The sequence below is a fragment of the Pseudorasbora parva genome, chromosome 9 (genome assembly GCF_024679245.1).
Source record: "Pseudorasbora parva isolate DD20220531a chromosome 9, ASM2467924v1, whole genome shotgun sequence".
Taxonomy (NCBI): Eukaryota; Metazoa; Chordata; class Actinopteri; order Cypriniformes; family Gobionidae; genus Pseudorasbora; species Pseudorasbora parva.
The window spans coordinates 5,575,639-5,595,165 of record NC_090180.1 but is presented as its reverse complement, the minus strand read 5'-3'; the positions used below and the strand labels follow the sequence as shown (position 1 = coordinate 5,595,165).

The window sequence follows — 19,527 nt, the reverse complement described above, 5'->3', positions numbered from 1 at the left end:
ACTGTAATTTATTCCTGTGATGGCAAAGCTGAATTTTCAGCATCATTACTCCAGTCTTCTAGCCTGGATGCCAGCCAAACTTTCCCGTTCTCCGCGAAAAAAATGGTGGGGGGGGTAAAATGTGTGTTAAGTTTGCCTGCTAAAATTCGCACTCATGGGTCTATCACATAATAGTCGCTTCAACCCGAAGACATAGAAAACAACCTGCTGGACTTGGCAACACAGTGCAGTTGAACTATGTTGACATTTTACAATGCGTTGCTTCGTTGTTCTGATTGGTTGTAGGTCTGTCCAATTGATGTCTTTCCTGGTTCGGTTGAAACACGCCCCATAATCACAGCCCAATGGAGCAGAATCAGACTCATATTCTGACTAGAACTGAGGATGACCACGTCAGGCTACCAGTCTTCAGTATCACACGATCCTTTAGAAATCATTCTAACATGAAGATTTCTGCTCAAGAAACAAAGTTCTTATTTAAAAAAGCATTTATTTGAAAAAATAAAATAAAATTGTTATCAATATAAGACTTTAAGACTACTGTCGCTTTTGATCAAATTAATGCATCCTTGCTGAATAAAAGTATTCCTTTCTTTTTTTTAAAGTCCTGAATTCAAACTTTTGAATATTAGTTCATACAATATTTTACATAGAGTAATTGAAATTTTACATTTCATTTGATATAGCTTTGATTAAACATACTTTCTGCTTTACATATCTTAACTTTTCTTTCTGTTGGAGTTTTTTCACTCTTGGCTGTTTGATTGACAGAATCAATTTCTCTCTGAAAGACTCCTCTTTGAAAGTCTTTCTGGACTTCTTAGGTCGAACAAGTAAGGCTGCACAGCAAGTGAAGTCATGTGGTGTCTGAATGCCTCTTCTTTTGTCTGGGGGGAGACTGGCTGCTACCACCGCACAGACACGTTTTTTTTATTTGCTGAATCGTTTGGAAGTATCTGCGCTGGCTCAGAGAATGGAATGTCCTTGGTGTTGCCTAACAACCAAGTTCCTGTCAGAGGAGCTGGAGATGTGGCTTGCACTAATTGAATTTCATCTCTTTCAAACATATTGGCCCTTAGACATTATTAAAAGTGCTGCATTTCTTTGTCTCGGTGAAAACAAAACATGAACATGACGCTTGGCTCTGTCAAGGTTATCCAGTTCATTCAGGACCCTGTCTTTTGTGATTTGTTGAAGTGGATAACTGATGTTTCATATTTCAGACACTGATATAACTTCAGCGATAAAGATGTTTCTTTTCATCGACTTAAAGTACAGCACTTGGGTTATGACCTGCGATGTCACTGAGAGGAGGAACTTTTGTTAGATGTACAATGCCACCAAATCGGCAATATCGTCATAGCTGACTCATAATTCTACATCATATAAGAGTCATGACTCAGATATGTTAAGATTAATATGGCAAAGTTATATTGTTTGTTTTACAAAACCATGAAAACAAAATCGACCCCTTTTACTTTCTAAAAGCACAATTATGGTCTTATTTTACAAGTTATATAACGGCCTATGCTATTCCAAAGAACATAAAATAACTTTCCATTGACTTCCTTTGCAGGATATTGACTAATTTTAATGAGTAGCTAAATATCTTGAGAATTGTTTGAGAGAACTCGTATTCGATCTGGCTTTATTTCTCCTATATGATGCCCAATGTTCACCATCCCTATATTCCCATGCTACGTTTTTGTTATTGAACATCGTGTTCACTTGGAAATATGTTGTGGATTTCAAATATTGACTTTAAAATTAATAGCGCTGCTGATCTGGAAAAGAATTGATGGTCTGGCATCTAATAAGCAACTAATGCTGAAGAATGAACTGCATCATTCAGTTTTCCTTGGAGACAATGTGCTTTGTTTTGTATTTACAGCTAGACAAATCACTGACGACTTTAAGCAACGTAAAATGCAGGTATCGTTGCTTGTCTGTGATCTAGACGTCGACTCACTGTCTGCATTTTTACTCAAGAGAGAGCAGGAGAGTGTTTGGCTCGGTGTCTGTTCAGATCTAGAGGGGGAGTTCACACTTGGTGAATGTGACATAAATAAACTGGCACGATTTGATGAACATAAGGTGTAAAGACATCTCAACCAATCATGTCTGGTCGTGTTGGAAAACATTTTTCTCATAAATGCATAATTCTGCATGGAAACATTGCAGTACATAGATTATATCAAGCAGCTGACATTTCAATATTGGATTAGCAGTCTGTGACAGTTCTTCAATCCAATAAGCAATATGAACGCTGCCATAAATAATAAGAGTAGCAAGTTATCAACTTCACATTTACTATTAACATTCCCTCTTGCTAGATGTGCGTAAATACTTCAAGCTCTCTTTGCTTTAAGAGAGTTTCACTTAATATTTTTATTAACAGAAATTATATTAAAATTTGTTCTGGCCCTTGATTTGTATTGGTTGAATGGTGTTCTGGGAGTGCTCATATGGCCCACCAGCACTTGGGATTTTCATCAGAGACTACTTAGGCAAATGTTTCACGTGCTGAGACTCCAACCTTGGGTTCAACACCAGAGACCGCTTAGACAAATGTTTCATGTGCTGAGACACCTACCCACCTAACATATAAATATTAATCATAGCACCACTCTCACGCCAGAAAACTACGGCAGATCTGTAATTGGCCAAAATGCTCCGTTTAACTTATCGGAGACCCTCTACTCTTCCCTGCGGATGACCTCTGATCTACAATCTGAATTTCTGCGTGTTGAATTTTAGACTATTTTAGAATATGCAATTTGATGTTCCAAATTTCTTCTTTATCTTGAAAACTTGAAGCTGTATTTTAAAAAATGTGCAGTCTACGAATTCAGAACAAAAAAAAAATCTGCTGTTTGAATATGGTTCACTCAACTTGTATGAAGTGACAGAAAGTTTTCCTGTCTGGTTCTGTTCACTCAGCAGAGCTTCACTGAAAATGTGGTCCTGAACATTTTTGGGGTGTGTGAGTTTGTTTCTAGAATGCTGTTGTCTCTGCTGCAAACTTCCATACATAAATATAAATATTTGAAATGTATCATTTTTGTACAGCCGGAATAGGTCCCTGATCTTAAGCCCTTGGAAGGCTGTACCTTAATGCACCCCTGGTTATTGTGTTTGTATATTTTAGACAGAGCGGGATGCTTTTCACTGGAAATTGCGTACTTGCACCCCGCTAAATAGAGAAAAGTTGCTCTGGTTACTTTGACACATAGGTTGTCACAACGAGTGAGAGAGGTCTCAAACCACTGGGGTTCAACCATTAAAAAGTTTCACGTATTTTAGTCTGGTGATAGTTCTAGTATGTGAAGTTTATGTAAAAATAACCTCTGTGTTCGATTTCATATGGATTACAAAAATAAATCATATTTTATATACGAATTACTTAATTTAAAAGAAGACATTTCAAGATTTCTAAAGATGTATCTCTCATGCCTTTGAGGCAAGTGTGGACTCTGATGCGTTTCAGATTTTACTTCCCTGAGAGAGACGGCAGAATGTGCATCGTTTTCTTTATTTGTAAGCACAAAATTTTGTTTTATTGCGAGTGTACACAAATAGTAGACACTTAACAGTTTTAAATGAGGTATAACACTTACCTCTATGACCAAAGTTGAGTAATTTGAGTCTCTTTCACACGGATAAGAAAAAAAGCGAGTGTGAGGTCTGCCCCGGGGGGTTAAGACAGACACTTGCCGCCACATACAGTTTAGTTTGATATCTAAAAGTACCTAGTGCATTTCCCCCCCCCCCCCCCCCCCCCCCCCCCCCCCAAACAAATCTCATGATATGATTTATGCAGTGTAAATGCCTGCCACAAATAAACTATTAAACTATCTGTGTAAATGCATATAAATGGCACTTTAGATGGAAATTTAGTGTTTCCTCTGCAGTGGAACAATTGGTTTTGTTGACACCGATTTCATTTTATTTTAAGTAACATCTTTACAATCATATTCTGGGTTCTGACCAAGCCTGCAGTCTCCCTCTCATTTACTGAAGCTTTCGCGCCTCGATCGCCCCCCGGTGACCGGTCCCAGTATAGCCGCCCCTCTGTGTTTTCTAATGGACGCGAGGCAAACTAAATAATAAAATTACACTTCAAAAATGTTTCCCCAAAGTTAGTTTATGTCACTGAAGGCAGTTATCATCACGATGATTTCATTTCAGGTGTTCGTTTTAAAAATAAGTTTACTTTGAGTTAGTTATTTGATGCTATAAAAACTGGGGGGTGTGACGTCATGATTGACAGCTGAGACTGACGGCTTCTCTGAGTGAAGTTGTCACTGAGGCACTAACGGACTTTTTTCGAAATTTTTGGGAGCAGATTAGAGCTTTAGCTTTAATTTCTACATTTCCATAACTGTTTATTTCACACCAACATTATTAATTGTTCTGCATCTGCGAGAGTGTGGGCGGGCTTTTGATATCGCGGCTGTACTTCCTGCTCTACTTCCTGCGCTCTACTGCGCAACTCCGGTCCCGAAATCGCTACTGCGCAGACTCGGTCCCAAGATGTCCGCGCCGTGCAAGGGCGAGGGGGATATAAAAATCTGCCAAGCGGAAACGGATGATGTCGAGTCGTCCATATTTTTTTACGGTCTATGGTTCTGACAGAGAGAGAGATTTACATTTGGTTTTACTCTTTGTAGAAGCAATCAAATCAACCACACCTGATATAAGTGTTTTTCTTTTTCTTTTGAAATGTAAAGCAAATTGAACTCATATACTATGACTTAAATGCTAATCGTGGTTACTAGAAATTTCACTTTGATTATCATAGACCCCTTTTTACGACTCCTTCCTTTAAAATCTGCTGCAGTGAAGACGCCCATCGTGTGTTTGTTTGCCACACCAATCATTGTACTGTCAATTGACTGAACTCGCGGCTAGTCGCATTCACACTGACATATGGCAAAGCTGTGCATGATCAACAGGAGATGGCTTAGCATAGAAAATAATTAGAGGTCACTTCTCAGTAGAATCAGGTCATAGTGAAAGGTCCAGGCACTTTTTTTCCTGCTGCCATTTTAAGACCATAAGTGCCCAGGCTAGTATCAGGAGAACATAAATTATCTGGACACTGTGCATCCAACAGTTGAGACTTTTGCACCGTTGAGTTTGGATGGATGGCACCTTGCTATAATAGGTCCTATTACATATACTGGACTGGAGACGTCTTAAAATGGATTCTGGGAAAATCAATAAAGTTCAGATACTGCATCTAAAAATATCCAAGTACTCTTTTTATTCCTCTACACTTTACTTTTTATTCCTCCCTCTGAGTAGGTTTCTGGAAATTTGAGAATCAGAAATCTATTACACTTAAAAATGATTTAGCTTGTGCTAAAAAGTGTTCCCGACGATGTTCCTGGGTTAATCGAGATTTGTTTTTTCCCCAATGAATGTGACACATGGAGCCCTCATTAATAAATGTAATCTTGAGGAGACTGTGATCATAGCTGGGGTCATGGGGGGGCACCAATTCAATTAAAATCTTACTTGACATATGCAAAGTACATCTCCTTGTGCTCTTTGGCCATTGTACGACTAAAAATATAAGCAACATTGAAAGCCTCAGTGGGTGTTGGGTCAATGGCGCCTGCTGTTCTCTTGTTAATAGAAGAGAAAGTAGCTCCAGTGGTGGTGACGAGATTCAGCAATATGTTTACCCTGTCATGGATTGAGAGGTAGAGAATACACTATTTTATTTGTCTTTTGTGGCTGGTATAACACTAACCCTTGAAAATGTGTTTTTACACTTTCAGATCAGACACTGTGACTGTTGGCTCAGCTAATCCACTTGTATAAGGAAAACATATTTAACATGCCCATGACATATGAAGATAATGAGCTCAGCATGTCTACACTGAATATTATTTATTATATATATATATATATATATATATATATATATATATATATATATATATATATATATATATATTTTTTTTTTTATTTTATTTTATAGGTGTTAGCCTTCAGATTTATAGCCCTTCCCCATGGGATTGTGTATTGAATTGATCAGTGTTTTCTTTTATACAACAGGGACCTGTGGCTGTATATTAAGTAACTTGTATTTTTGGAATTTTGAACCATTTTGCTGGATGCGTTTCTATTTCGCCTTGACTTTATGTGGATTTTCTTGCACGGCATTTGCTAGCTTTGTGTGGATTTGTTTCCATGGTATCAGGTAGCTCATGTGGAATTGTTTCAATGGCGTTCTGCAGCTTCATGCTGCCTCATGTCTCTGCCATTTGATCGGTTCATGTGGATTTGTTTCCATGACATCTGGACTCTTTTTCTCTAGATCCATAATTTCCCTGTTAGGAATAGATGCTCAGAACTTACTAATGAGTTATAATTTTAGACCTGACCACCTCTTTGCAATTAAATCTACTCGGTTTGATGTTTTCTCTGTATAGGCGTGTGGTTTTAGACAATTGTATGTAAATTGGACATGCATCAATTAGACCTATCAAATTTTGGAATTATTCCACTATTGTAATTGTGTAAAACAGTAGGGTACAACGGGAGCTAAAGACACACCCTAAGAAAAATGTGCTTTTCAATACTCCCATAGTGTATGATTGCAGAAAATGAAACAAAAACAAATTATGAAAGTGTAAAATATTTATCAAACTTCAAAGTGACAAGGGTGATAGAAAAGGAAAGCCTTCTCTTATTCTGCAATATGCCATCTTATTTTTGCATTTTTAAAGCATAACATAAAACATGAATCCCTGCCAGGCAGATTTGTTATTCAGAGTGAACCTTAAGGAGATGGTTCAGCTTCAGGATCCTGTGGGTAGTGCTGGAGGGGAAACGACTAAATCTTTAATAGAAACTCTGTGACATCAAAGCGAGAAAGTTGTGTAACGTATGGGCCAGTCAGCAGCTGGCATAATGGTCTATGCTTAAATGGGTCTTCCTTGCTCTCACCTCCACAGAGGTTTGAACTAAGGGCGAGATATGCCCTTATTAGTTGGACGGCTGGAGATCTAAGCACTTAAAAGTCTTTTCATTTTATCATCCTAATAGCTTAGACTCCTGTAGACTTGCACCTAAACTATTCACAGTATTTCTTTGTTGGTTGTTGTTGGTGCAGTGCCAGTGACAGCCACGCTGTGGTCCTCCACCTTGCCCTCCAAATGAGATCCCATTTACAACCTCTCTCTCAGAGCTCCGGAAGCACCAGCCAGGACTATTTCAGCAGGGAGATATATCAGTAATCCTTGCGCAGGTTATCACTTGTTCAGCGTTGTTAAAATAACAGTATTTCCATCATAGGTTGCCGTGACACATTCGCATTCATTATTCAATGAACGAGACTTGTATGTCACTTCCTTCCTGTTCCTTTATTATTCTCTTCCTGCTGCGTGTCATTCAATTGAAACGGATCGCCTTTGATCATGCAATAAGAAAATCATCTCAAAATCAGCATTTGCTCCTTGCTACTGTACTTCGGTAGCAGTGCGGAGAGTGACAGTACAGTAGCGTTACTGACAACCAGCAGGCTGTGATGGAGCATTAACACCGCAGGACCAGCCCACCAGTGCCAAAGTGGCAGAGGGGAGATAAGTGGTGTGACTTTAGTGTCACAGCAGGACTGGATGGCCTCGGAGATCCAGAACAGGAGGCAGGTGGAGTCACACTTCCCACTAGATTTTCACACATTTATTTCCTCACCTGTAATGGACACCCCAAAAAAGAGGAAACGAACAGGAGTGATTTTTAACATGGATTCTGTTAGGGGTTGTGCCACCTGTCTATCACCTGTCAAACCTGGCCATCATTTTTGGCCTTGAGTTATGAGACTACGATATTGAGAGTAAATGTTACTGTTTCAGTGCATTTCAACTAGCCTGGATGCCAGTCGAACTTAGCCCTGCCCACAACATTTGAGCTCGAGCAGTACGGTCTGGACTTGATCCATAGAGGAGTAATTATGCCCGAACAGAAACTGTACAGACCAATGAAATCATCAGGGCGGGCTTTAGACGATGACAGACAGATGATAAACAGTAACGTAATCATCCACGTCATCAAAGGGCCTTGCCTTGGATTGAATTTGTTCACATCCTAAATGGAGAGCTTGTTTGTATATGCATTCACCTTCACTATTTCTCTCTGAAATGATGATCATGTTCTCCTGAAAAAAAATGGCATTTGGAGTTTAAAATGTGTGTTATTTTGGCAAGGTTGCCTGCTAAAATTAGAGTTCATGTGTATATATATCACATAATTGAGGTCGCTTCAATCCGCGGACATGTAAAACAACCCATGGAAAAAAACGCAGATTTGGCAACACAGTGCAGTTGAGTTCTGTTGACATTTGACAATGTGTCGCTTCGTCGCTCTGATTGGTTGTAGGTCTATCCAATTGAGGTCTTTCCTGGTTCGGTTGAAACACGCCCCATAATAACAGCCCAATGGAGCAGTTTCAGACTCATATTCTGACTAGAATTGAGTATGACCACGTCAGGCTACATTTCGACCATGAGGTCCATTTTGTTTAAATCATTTGGATCTTATACTTCCAACACTTTTTATTATTCCCAATAATTAGCATTTAAGACTGAGTAAGCAAGGACTCAAACCAGGCAATTAGGCTACACTGGTCAAGCTATATTCACTCAGAACAACCAGCTTAAAAAGTAATTTGTTTCAGGCATTAGGCGACAATGGCTGTTTATTTTTGATTCACAAAAAATAACTGGCTTACATGAGGTATTTGTTTTGATAATCCGGCTGTAGTTGCACTGACTGTACTCTGTTTTATGATTCAGTGAAAACCAACAGCTCATAAGTGTTATTTCTTTCAAGAATCAGCTTACACTGGTCATGCTACGTTATATGCTTTTTAGGGCTGTGCAATTATTGAAGAAAAATGCGATATGCAATAGCTTGTTAAATAATGTGATATTTGATATGCGATAGTATATTGTAACTTCTGAAAGTAACCAGCAGTGTTTTGGCAAACATTTATGTCACAAATCTGACAATAGAATTTTAACATCAATGTTAACAAACAAAGAATTGTATGCAAATATTAAAATACCGAAAACTATTTGCTTGACTTGGTAATATATAACCTAAAATGTATCTTTATTTAAAAATAAGAACTAAAAACAGTATTCTTCACATTAAATATACACTGATATATGATAAAGCTATAAAGGTTATTCAGCCAAGAGCACTGAGTGATCATCTCTTTTCCTTGTATTGTTTGACAGACAGCGGCAGGTTTACTGTATTAGCAGGCTGTCACTTTAAAGGTCCTGTTCTTCGCGGTTCCATCTTTCAAACTTTAGTTAGTGTGTAATGTTGCTGTTAGAGCATAAATAATACCTGTACAATTATGAAGCTCAAAGTTCAATGCCAAGCGAGATATTTTATTTAACAGAAGTTCCCTTTCAAAGCCTACAGCGAACGGCCGGTTTGGACTACAGCCCTGCACTTCCTGCTGTAATGACGCAACTAGAACCGTTTGTTGACGAACCCTCCGCCCTGAAGAACACGCAAAATAGGGGGCGTGGTCTTGATGCTCTCCCACGTGGAGAAGAGCGCGCATTCAGCGCTTGCATCTCCCCGTTATGGTAAGAGGCGGGACCTTTCCGGGCAAAGTGCGCTAAGCTGCTGTCCAATCACAACACGGGAAGCGCTGGCCTAATCAGAACTCGTTACGTGTTTCTGAAGGAGGGACTTCATAGAACAAGGAAATCATCAGGCCGTTTTAAGGACAGAGAAAGCAGCGCTGTACAGATAAGTAAATTGTGTGAAAAATATTGTTTTTTTACACGCGAAACATGAACTCATGTTATATTGCACACTGTAAACATAATCAAAGCTTTGAAAACACGCGAAGAACGGGACCTTTAAGACCTAAAGCACAAATCCTATTGACACACATTTAGTTTCTTTCCCCAAATAATATTGTTCCCTTAAAGCATAATTGACTGTTTACTTAAATACTCATCAAGAGAGCCAATTTGACATAACTGTATGCATTTGGCTATTTGAGTGTGTAACAAGGCACGAAAAAGAATTGAAGAGCTTTCAGAGAGGTGACTTGTGCAAATGTTAACTAGTTTTAACGTCAAGCAAGTCCCATAAGTAACAGTCGTGTGCCCAGTCTATTCTCTGCTATATGCATCGGCCTAAAACGTACAATGTTGAAGTAGCCTTTTAAAATTATTCAGATATTGCGTGCCTTTGCGATGTATACATTTGCGATATTTCGATATATTGCACAGCCCTAATGCTTTTGATTGACTACAAAGAACTTTCTCAGTTCTTTGTAGTGCTAAGAAACATTAGTTTCTGATGATTGAATCATTAGTTGTACACTGGTTGTACATCTGGGAGTCTTTATATGACTCTGCAGCCCATGCTGTATGGAGCAGATACTTTCAGTTTATAATTGTAGAGTCCGTCGTCCAAATGAATGGTTTTTTATTTCGATAAAAAAAGCTAAATGACAGCGGGGCATGTAATATAATCATGTACGGCCGAACACCGTGCAACACAGACTACCACAGAAAGCCTAAATCAGACTAGTCGCGTTGTTTTTGCACGCAGACACATTGGCGTTCATATACATGTTTCGGGCCAAAGTTTCACTGCAAAGGGAATTAATCAGGCATTTGAGAGCGTGTCAAACTAAGCGATCAAAGACTGCCAAAGTTGGACATCTTGTACAATTCACAAAATTTGACTCAACGCTTTAGTTTGCATGTTGTTGTCAGACCTTGTGTCTTAATGTAATGCATTTCAACGGCTAGAGCGGTGCTTGCCTTTTGAAGTTATGTATCTAGTTACAATCCTGGAACACAGTTAATTCCATCCGACTCTTTCCCTTGAGATCTTTATTTAACAGGCATGAAATACTCCTATCTTCTGCCTTTGAACACGATCCCCATTCATTTTCAATTTGGGACACTAATATGAATAAAAGTAACTAATAGTCATCATTAATTAGTCATCACACTGAATATGAAATGGCCTCCCTTTAGAATTGATATGAGATTATAAAAATATACTCTTGACCGCAGAGACTCCCTGTGAGTGCAATATATCAGACAATTTCCGAAACATTTTCTGGAAGATGGTTTTTGGATGCCTGGGAGCGAGTATCTTTCACCAGTCCTACTTTCATGTCACTTCACAACTTCCTTTACCTCCCCATGAATTTTTATTTTTAAACCACTGTCTTTTTTGTGACAAAGCATTGGTGGAGCACAAATGAAACCGCAGGCAGTTCGGAATGAAACAGCAGACAAAGTGAGCCGTGGAGATGAGAGAATGCGCTGACTGGAAGCGCTGGGCTAATATAACACCGCAAAGAGAAGAGCTCAGGAGGGGTCAGTCAGTGAGTGTGAGTCATCCTCCTGGTGCTTTTCCATTTATTTTTGGCACTATCGGCATCTTAGCCGGATGGTTCTCATCTCAGACTTTTAAGGAATGTAGTTTTTAATAGCAAAAGCCAAACCTTTTGCCAAGGATGATAATCTTTCTAGCCAGAGCATTTCTAATGTTCTCTCATCCCCAGAAAGTTCAGTAAATGTGTGTAAAACATTACTATGTTTTGTTTTACTGTAAGTGTGAAGTCATTGACAGATTATAGGAAAAGGTGGTGGTTAGGATGGTCCAGTTAACCGGCCTGGTAACCCCATTTTTAACCCCATTGTTACTAACAACAACTGATTTTCCAATTTTTCTCTATCGACAGCCATTTAAAAGTTGTGTTTTCCGAAGTGCACAGGGATGTGCGCAATGATTCATTTCACTAATGTTTAATCTGAAATTTTGCAACTGACATATCGACTAGTCTAACCCTGCCCACCGGAGACGGTCTGTATATACGATCCAAATGAAATAGACTACTTATTACTGGGAAAAATCAAATCCCATACTGAATGCCCCTAAAAATGTAACATCAGGTCAAATACGTTATGTGCTTACCTTACATTGATTATTCATTGTATATTAATCTTAAGCGTTAACCATTTATTCAAATCAACTGAATCAATAGACAGCGCAGGACCAACAAGTTCAAACTTAATATCCAATATTATTTAAACATTCTGTTCTTTAGGATGTTGATAGAGCAACCGTTTAAGTGTCAAGTAAATTTAATTCCTAATGATTCTCCTTTAATTCGATTAAATTAAATTTCATACCATATTGTTCCTCATAACTGGTAGTATATAGCCTTACAAGCAAGCTTTAATTTGTATACTAGTTTGACATGACAGTAAAAAAAACAGAAAGGTTTTGTGTAGCCTTTCAAAATACTCCTGAGTATTTGAATCTCTTCTGAGTTGACATTTCTGTGAACATACACACAAACCGATCATGCATAACATTATGACAGGTGAATGGTGTTGACTTGGCCTGCAAATTCCCCGGATCTCAATCCAATCGAGCATCTGTCGGATGTGCTGAACCAACAAGTCACATCCATGGAGGCTCCACCTCGCAACTTACAGGACTTAAAGGAGCTGCTGCTAACATCTTGGTGCCAGATACCACAGCACACCTTCAGGGGTCTAGTGGATTCCATGCTTGGATGGGGCAGGGCTGTTTTGACAGCAAAATTGGACCAACACAATATTTTAGAGTGGCTCCATCCATCCAATCCCGTCCGTCTGTCCGTCAGAACATTGTTTTGCTTGTGCTTCAGTTCTGTGTTTGTGGATAAATGATTCTTCCTCATACCTAAAAAAAGAGAGTGATTATCTTACTGTTCAAAAACATTCACTACTAGGCTAAATTTAGATGGTAAGGATCTCAAAATATATTGAAAATACATTCCAGCACAGTGGTGCAACAACCATTAGGAAATTACCCTTCACAACTAATTATGCTTTATAATAAACTCTTTTAGAGAAATACATATAGCTGTTGAGTTATAAAAATGCCATCTCTGCATCACTTCTACTACATTTCAAATCCCTCAGTTCTCGTCAGGTTGATTTTGATTCTCATTTTAAAATAAATGTTCTCTTTTGCAAGCAGAAGCTCCTCTGTTCTGCATTTTTTAATGGGTTAATTCCCCAGAGGTTTGAGATTTAGCTACCCCATGTCTCATTGTGAAAACTAACCTATGCCACTCCCACATGCCTCAAAGTATGGGGAGTCCTCCTATGGAAACTTTTTTAGAGACTAAGCTTTCATACTGAGGGAAATTACAGCTGTTTCATGACGTGTGTGTTGAGAAGGAACTTTGCTATTATTCATTAAAGCAAAGAGGAAAATGGTGGTTGAGCTTGACAGATCTAGTGATGGTTGGGTTATCTATTTGTGTGATTGTGTGGGAAGGGCTGGCTAAATTTTGATGAATTGATTCCAGAGCTTAGAGGCTGACTAAACAAGGTCGAAACTCAATGACAGAGACTTTTAATTTAGCCTAAAATGCAGGAAAAGACCTCATGTTCCTCTCATGCTCTAATTTCGTAGCATAACTTTTATGATTTTGCATGCATGCATAGAATGTATACACTCTACAATTCCAACATTTGGAATGTGCTTCAAAGAAATCTCTTATGCTCCCAAAAGCTGCATTTATTTGATCATAAATAACCAGTCATAAATACAATAAACACAGAAATATTGTCCCTCGATGTAGCTAATTATGCTGAAATCCCACACATGTCAATAAATGGCAATACAGGGAGTGCAGAATTATTAGGCAAATGAGTATTTTGACCACATCGTCCTCGTTATGCATGTTGTCTTACTCCAAGCTGTATAGGCTGGAAAGCCTACTACCAATTAAGCATATTAGGTGATGTGCATCTCTGTAATGAGAAGGGGTGTGGTCTAATGACATCAACACCCTATATCAGGTGTGCATAATTATTAGGCAACTTCCTTTCCTTTGGCAAAATGGGTCAAAAGAAGGACTTGACAGGCTCAGAAAAGTCAAAAATAGTGAGATATATTGCAGAGGGATGCAGCAGTCTTAAAATAGCCAAGCTTCTGAAGCGTGATCATCGAACAATCAAGCGTTTCATTCAAAATATTCAACAGGGTCGCAAGAAGCGTGTGGAAAAACCAAGGCGCTAAATAACTGCCCGTGAACTGAGAAAAGTCAAGCGTGCAGCTGCCAAGATGCCACTTGCCACCAGTTTGGCCATATTGCAGAGCTGCAACATCACTGAAGTGCCCAAAAGCACAAGGTGTGCAATACTCAGAGACATGGCCAAGGTAAGAAAGGCAGAAAGTCGACCACCACTGAACAAGACACACAAGCTGAAACATCAAGACTGGGCCAAGAAATATCTCAAGACTGATTTTTCTAAGGTTTTATGGACTGATGAAATGAGAGTGAGTCTTGATGGGCCAGATGGATGGGCCCGTGGCTGGATTGGTAAAGGGCAGAGAGCTCCAGTCCGACTCGGACGCCAGCAAGGTGGAGGTGGAGTACTGGTTTGGGCTGGTATCATCAAAGATGAGCTTATGGGGCCTTTTCGGGTTGAGGATGGAGTCAAGCTCAACTCCCAGTCCTACTGCCAGTTTCTGGAAGACACCTTCTTCAAGCAGTGGTACAGGAAGAAGTCTGCATCCTTCAAGAAAAACATGATTTTCATGCAGGACAATGCTCCATCACACGCGTCCAAGTACTCCACAGCGTGGCTGGCAAGAAAGGGTATAAAAGAAGAAAATCTAATGATATGGCCTCCTTGTTCACCTGATCTGAACCCCATTGAGAACCTGTGGTCCATCATCAAATGTGCGATTTACAAGGAGGGAAAACAGTACACCTCTCTGAACAGTGTCTGGGAGGCTGTGGTTGCTGCTGCACGCAATGTTGATGGTGAACTGATCATAACACTGACAGAATCCATGGATGGCAGGCTTTTGAGTGTCCTTGCAAAGAAAGGTGGCTATATTGGTCACTGATTTGTTTTTGTTTGGTTTTTGAATGTCAGAAATGTATATTTGTGAATGTTGAGATGTTATATTGGTTTCACTGGTAAAAATGAATAATTGAAATGGGTATAAATTTGTTTTTTGTTAAGTTGCCTAATAATTATGCACAGTAATAGTCACCTGCACACACAGATATCCCCCTAAAATAGCTAAAACTAAAAACTAAAACTTCCAAAAATATTCAGCTTTGATATTAATGAGTTTTTTGTGTTCATTGAGAACATGGTTGTTGTTCAATAATAAAATTAATCCTCAAAAATACAACTTGCCTAATAATTCTGGACTCCCTGTAGTTGTAAAATTCAGATTATATAAACTAAATTAAAGTGTAATTTATTAATATTATGGCAAAGCTGATTTTTCAGCAGGCATTACTCCAGTCTTAAATGTCACACAATCCTTAGAAATCATTATATGCTGATTTGCAAAAAACAAAAACCTTATCATTAATGTTGTGTAAAAGTATATGTTTTTTCAAAAACAAAAACAACTACTGACCAGTAGTTTGTCACTTGAAACCGTTATAGTAAATTTACTACAGTCAACAGTTTACATTTTTAATGCATTGCTCTAAATTGTTCATAGTCTTTAAACAAAATGTTTGATAACTGTAGTTTTAGATAACTATTTAATAATGTTAACCAATGGGTATTGTTTTAGCAAAATATCATTCAGGTCTTCATGCTGGCGTGTAACACTCACTTTTTACGATCCAATCAAGTCCTGCCCTACATTTTTACATCAAAAATCCTGTTCCCTTTCAAATGCTATTCTCAATGCTGCACTGTGCGCTATGGGAAAACATATTTGTTTGACCGACTGTGAAGTATGTGTGGCAAACACGCCACTTTAACTTTTAAAACTTTAAATAACCTCGGACAATGATGTCATTGGAATGCGTGCTTGTGAAATGCTACCCTGACAAGCCAGACCCACATCAAGATGTTTGGTCTGGAAACTCACCGTTGACAGCTCAATCCGAGGGGCGGGATAAACGGTTGTCTTTCAAACTCCCTCTGCACGCGATAGGATAACGCTACCACCAACCAGAGCAACGAAGGTGAAGCAGAGCTCGTTGATAGATTAAACTTTCGCTGTATCCGGTCGGCAAAACTCAGAACACATCTTCCCTTTTTAAGAATGACTTCAGTGCCGTTCTTTGTTCTTTTCTCAGAGAAAAGCTTAACTCCAAGTCTTCCAGAGTCGCGGTCAGAGCTGATTCGAAAGACCGCCGTTCACCAGTTTCTGTGTTTACTAGAAGCACGCAAACGCAACTCGGCCGTCGTCATTATGGCCCCGCCCACCGACTCTATACACGATGCGATTGGCCCGGCAAGAGTTAGAGGAATACAGCTCAGAAGGGGATTGAGAGTTGCTAGACGACACTCGCGGGCAGATTAGATTTGCTGCCACTGGGGTGCGTCTAGATTTCTAGGCTAGTGAAATGCTATAAATAGACGGGAAACAGGTGCGCCTTCAGGTTTCTTTGTCTTCAGGAACCCTATTGTGTGTGTGCGTGTGTGTGTGTGTGTGTGTGTGTGCGTGCGTGCGTGCGTGCGTGCGTGCGCGCGCTACGCTCTCTTTCTGTCCACTTTGATAGGAGTAAGAGTTCCAGTTGTAAGTGTGCACAAAACTTCTCGGTGTAAAAGAAAATAAGAGAACATCATGTTTACGGCCCATCCCTGATTATGATGCACTCAAGTTCTTTTTCCTCATCCCCTTCCTCCTCCTCCTCAGGTTTTTTAAAGCCAAGTTCCTTGCCGGGTTTGCCACACATACTTCACAACCTGTCAAATATGTTTTCCCTTAGTGCATGGCATGCATAGCGTGCATTTCCCTTAGTTCCCATAGCTGCTTTTTTGAGGAATTGGTTTCAGGCCAAGTAACCCAATTTTCCTCTTAAACAGATCACTTTAGCGAAGAACTTAATGTTTGGGTCTTAATGTTTAGTCATCAAGGCAATTCAAATAGTTGAAATTCCTTTTCATCCTTTGGTTTAGTTAAAGTAAGGTAAAGGTTTAAGTGCTGACGCTCAAAGCGAATGAAGTATTTGCTTTTCAGATGACTGCAGAATAAATGGAATAGTTTTGAAAGGTTACCTTTTTTTTATCTAAGCTGTTTGCGTCTGCTTTTTTGGAGAAACGATTCTACGAATGAGATGCAACACACATCAAGGCTGCATATTGTCCAAGGCTGAGTCTCTACAGATGGCATTCACAGTGTGCGCTCAGTGGCTGAGATCTGAATACCTGTTATTGGCGGACAGATTACAACAGATGCTGGTCTTCAGGATTTTCATGGTCAGTCTAATAGAGACATGACTCTGCAAGCAGACTTTACTGTAAAACTTTCCCTCTGTGTAGCTAGTTGTGCTGAAGCCTCACATGTCTGTCAAATAAATGGCAATCAATGTTAAATTCAGATTATACAAACTAATGGTTTGTTTGAGTGATGAGACATAAGTGATGAGTCGGGTAGCCTATGTCATTAAACCGCAATGTATGTCAAAGGTTATTCCGATATATTTTCGCATCTCTTCTCTTGTTATCTGCATCTGCTTTCATAGTTTGAGGCCTGATTTCACAGACAGGGTTTAGATTATGCCAGGATTTGGACTTTGTTCAATTTGGACATTTTAAGTAGATTTTGTAAAGATGCATTAAAAACATATTACCGGTGTGCATCTTGAGACAAAACAATGGCATTGACATTATTTTAAGATCTGTCAGTGCAAGTTGCTTTCAGTTAAATCAGCTCAAACATGCATCTGAGTCTGGGACTAGCGTGAAACCGGGGGTAAGTGTTAGTGTAAGTCTTGTTTCATCATGCTAAGAACACACTGGCCTACTGTGTTAAACTTGATATTTCTTGAATGCAAATTAACAGTTTCTTTTTGGGCTGAAAAAATAGGTGTCAAAAGCTTCTTTTTTTAATATGCTCTCTGTAGAAGCTGTGTGAATGACTCACTGTGTGTGACATCACAGGAATGGGTGGAGAGAACATGTGAATTATTAATGAGAATGATTTTTAAGTGTTCTATATTGTAAAAAAGAAAAAGGGTCTTTAATTATCAACCGTGCTGGTCTTGTGTGAAGATGTTGGCATTTATAACGCAGTTTGTAATATGTTTCTAATATTGCTCTTATTGATCCCTTAGGTAATGTACATACTGCTACATTTTAGGAGTGAATACAGCATCTACAAAAAAAACAAGGTAAACACAGTCAACAAAAGGTATTGTCACTTGTACTGTTTTTTTCTTGTTTTGTTTGTTTATTTCACACAAAAAATGGCATCCTGTAAGACATTATGGAAGTGAATTCACCTGCTGACCTTAACTGTGTATATTATTTTACAACTTTGGCTGCCATGACAATTTAATACCATAAACCATAAAATAGCTATTAGAATGACAATTTTAAAGTGATTTGTAAAAGGTCTGCTTATTTTCATTTCTGCTTTTTAAAGCAGCACTAGGTAACTTTTCAACCTTCATAATATATTTTTTAAGACTCTTGTGATGATAAATCAACTTACAATAGGTTGAATGACACGTCTGCCATAGCCTGATGGGGTCTGTATCGTTTTTAATCGTACTTTTAAACTTCGGGTTTCGGGTAGTAACCCGAGAACAAAAAGAACTACAAAATTCGACTGCTTTACGGCATATACGTCACTTCCACCAACACCCACACTTCCTTACATTCAGACGTGCGAGCCCAACTTTGTTCGTCGGATAATATAGTCATGTCCGAAGCAGCACAGACACATAAGAAATAAAAGGTTTTGTTGGAGGAAAGCAATAAGAGGAAACGAAAAAGTGATGGGATTAAAGGCAGGACGAGGATCAAAATGTGACCAGTGTTTGCTCGTCGGCGTGAGCTGAAGGAGGCGTTCCCGACCGATGCTGTCCTGCTTGTTACGGTGAGCTACCACTCAAACATTGAACTGAAGTATCATATAGATTCTGTAAAACGCTAACCAATAGACTACTATAATGACGCTGGCTTGTAAACGTGAGCATGGTGATTATTTGCCGTTTGAAAAAAATAAAACCCATGAAATTATATTCATATGACATGCTGAAGCATATGCCACTGACTGTAACGTTACCTGGGATGAAGACATTTCACACGCGACGCCAGAAGAACTCGAAATCCTCTTGCAGTGTTCAGGGGAACTGTTAGTGCTGCACCGACCCGCGGGACGCTTTTATGAAGTTATTTGGCCCGCACCGCACCACTGTATTTTTACAACCCGCCGCGCACCCGCGACCATTAAATAGACATACGGGGTCCGCGGGTTATGAGACGACCCGCGCATCACTAGCTCAGGGCTATCAGGGTTGTCATGTCAACAAATGCACGCGCGATGGCATCCCCTGTTGTAGGATGACAGATCTTACGACAGTAGTTGAGGACATTATTTTTTTCCAAACTGTAGGGGGACCCCGAGAGCAAAAGTAGCCAAGTGGGGCTTTAAAGCTTCCAAAAATGATTAATTAATTCTAAGTGCCTTAAAGTAACATTGATTTTTTTTTTTTTTTAAATAGGATTTCAGTTATTTTCATGT

General features: G+C 39.2%; 1 long non-coding RNA gene across 1 annotated transcript in view; it reads left to right on the top strand.

Annotated features, from left to right (window-relative positions):
- Positions 1–18,249, top strand: part of LOC137089436 (uncharacterized) — a 29,410-nt gene extending 11,161 nt beyond the window's left edge. Inside the window, exon 4 of the long non-coding RNA XR_010907686.1 lies at positions 18,113–18,249. This is a non-coding gene — a long non-coding RNA (uncharacterized lncRNA). The remainder of the gene's footprint in view (positions 1–18,112) is intronic.
- Positions 18,250–19,527: the final 1,278 nt, after the last annotated feature.